Source organism: Diabrotica undecimpunctata, unplaced genomic scaffold (assembly GCF_040954645.1).
Source record: "Diabrotica undecimpunctata isolate CICGRU unplaced genomic scaffold, icDiaUnde3 ctg00000782.1, whole genome shotgun sequence".
Classification (NCBI taxonomy): domain Eukaryota; kingdom Metazoa; phylum Arthropoda; class Insecta; order Coleoptera; family Chrysomelidae; genus Diabrotica; species Diabrotica undecimpunctata.
Genome location: NW_027311999.1, coordinates 50200 through 53488, shown reverse-complemented (window position 1 = coordinate 53488; position 3289 = coordinate 50200).

Sequence of the window (3289 nt, the reverse complement as noted above, 5' to 3'; positions counted from 1 at the left end):
TCCAAAAAAATGATAGCCCATAATACATGGAAAGACAATCAGTAGCTTGTATTTTAATATAGTATGTTTCTACTTTAAGTATATGTTTTTGTTTTAATAGAATAATTTACATTAGTTTAACCCGCGATCACTGTCGATGTTAGAAAAAATCTAACAAATTCGAATTTACCCTTATATTTTTGATTTTCGGGTAGTTATGATTTAAAGCTTCTAGATATGCCTGGTGATGCTTTGGATATATCGCATTTTAAAGCGAAACAATGGGTTGGAGTGGGAGGTGCGGACTGCGCGGTGCACGTTGGATAAAATCTAACACGACAGTGATCGCGTACTCGCTGTCGAGTAAGGTTGTTGTTTATTTCGTGTAGTCTGTCGAGATTATTTACGCTCGTCTTTTACACTTATTATCTAAAATGGATGAGAAAACACAAGAACAATTGAGGAGCAGACTTTCTATATGCATTTTGTCCATTTTTTGTAATTTTGGCAAATAGAGAAAAACTGCTATGCGTTTGACAAGAACTTGAACGAAAAACTGATATACCTAAAATATGGATGAAAAATCATTTAAATATTATACCTATATGCTAAAAATTTAGTATTGATAATATTCCAAAAAACTTGAAAAAACTGTTGAACAAAACGCATTTTGATTGTCTACACCAAGCGGTATTGTAACGAGTCCGTTACTTAAAGAACCATTTACCTTTTTGTCACTGGAATCCTTTAATTTAATTATAAATTAAATTCATTTTTGAAATATTCTTAAACCAAATATTTAAATAACTCCAGTAAAATATAATTTTCGAAAGTTGGCATTAAATCCCGCCCTCTGTCTAAGACTCTGAAAGTACATCGTTTGTGACAGCGTAGCGTCAAATCGGCACTTGTTGCTGGAATCTCTTCGAGTGAACATCGTTTGTTCAAGGCGGCTGCAGGTGCCATTTTCATGAATTGGGTTTAAGTTTATTTTTTATTTTTTTTGTGGAAAAGCTGTTGTGTTGGAAGAAGCCATTTGTTATTTAGTTTTTTTGGGAAAGTACTTTAATTTTGGACCACCTCAGCCGGTAAGTTTAAAGTTATAAATAAATTATGTGTAAAACATGTCATATCATCCGCCATTGTTAGTGAAATTCAAATCTATTTTAATCCGCTCTCGATATATATTCTTAGCTATCTAGCTATCTATTCTATCTTATATATGTCCTATTTCACTTATTTCATTAATACCTAAATATATTACAAGTATTAGATTTTATCATTATCTCAAACTTTATTTCTTTCCAAAGATGAAAACCAACAATTATCTATTTCAATTCCATACCGTTAAACCGGCTAATATTTCCTTTTTTTTTCTATTCTATAATATATATAGACCATGCTTTCTGAAAACCTATCTATTTAATATATCCTATAAAACATTGTCATACCATCCCAAGGTTATTTTCTACAGAAAAACAATATAGTTTTTATTTTAATTTAAAGCAACCTGTTGACCTTCTTGGTTTTTCTTTACTTTCTTGTATGAACAAAGGACTTGGAGTAACACAACTGTTTTTTTAGCCTACTTACGGATTCCAGTGCAAGTCAGGGAAGAATAATTATTTTTTTTGTATGGAAAATTTATTAAGATAAGGGGAAGAAGAATTTTAAGTTTATGGTTTTTTTTGAAGAAGAATTTAATGGACTTGGTTTAAAGTACCTCCTTTTTTTTATATGGAATCCAGGTTTGGAGTAAATTTACCCACCTGCAGCTAGTTCTTCACCAGAGGACCTTCCAGGGAAACCTACGGAAACCGGCTGGAAGAACTTAGTTTTATTTTTTTTGTTTCTTATTTAAATATCTTTAATAACATTACATCCTCTTCAAGGTTTTAACTTTTATATCCTTAATAATAATTACATTCAATTTTCCTAAAACAATAGTCAGTACAATTTAATTAAATTATTTATTGTCTACCAAGGGATGAGATTTTGACTCTCCCTTGAATCTCTCTTCATCAGGTTATCGTGTGCACACTTATCCGGAGAGGTTCATTTAATTTCAAACTTAAACATTTATTAAACGAAAACTAAACTATTATATTAGTGAGTAGTATTTTATATTTATATTATCTTATATTTTATTTTATATTATTTATATATAATTATTGAGTATAACCTCTGTCAAAATTTAACATTAATAGGTACGTTAGGGGGAGGAAATTGTTTATCATTACATTCTGGGATTTTACTGTAAATATAGATAAGTTAATTGTACATAAGAGGTGATGGGTCATATATAAGTGTTTAAAATAGTCTGTACATAAAATTGGTATTTATTAAAGTTGGGTTAAAATTTAATATTTCAATTAGTACCTATCTTTCTTATTTCAGCAATACAAGATATCTCGGAAGAAAACATTTAACTTCCTGGCGCCCAAACATTCAGTAGAGCAACTTTATCTTTCATCTGTTTATTTCTTGGTGGTTTTCTTGTCATTCGTTCTTATATCTTACGGTCTCTGTAGGGCATGCAAATTGGCCGAATCCCTCTTTGAGTGTCGAGTGGTCATTCTCCTGCATAGTCGCTAGCCAGCATTAATTTTATTATATTTTAAAATTCATATATACCCTTTATTTATTTCTTTTACATAATTTATTTCTATCTAATCTCTTCCATCTTCTGTTATTCCAAATATTAGTTCGTTGGTGTATAAAGGTACATTTTAGAGTTTACCCTATTTCTACACTGCACATTTTTGCCCCACATTCCTCATTTTTGTTACATTGGCGAGCCCAACGTGGTGCCTATTCTCAGTTCAGACCGTACATTCTGTAATATATTTCTCGTTGCAAAATATTCTTTATTATTTCTAATTTGTTCCTGTTGCTCTTTGTTCATTTTTTTTTAACTTCCTTATTTATTTATCTTTTCTTATTAGATTTATATTTATAGGTATACTTGTATTGCTGCAGTTTACTTATATTCATATTTAAACCCTCACCTACTTAATCATTGTGTACAGTTAACAATCTATTTTACTATTATTGAACTATAAGAATTTAATAATTTAGATATTACTATTTTTATATATATATATATATTAGCCAATATTGGTGGGTTTTTATATTCAATTATTTGTTAATCATATACTTGTTGAAACCATTGTGTGTTGCTTCAAGGATTGTGTTATATTTACTTAACTTTACTTAACCATTTTAAAATTTTTGTGAATAACTTTAGATTATTCTTGGATTGATTTTGTGGTGTGTTGTTATATATTTATTTAGATATATATTTTTTTTA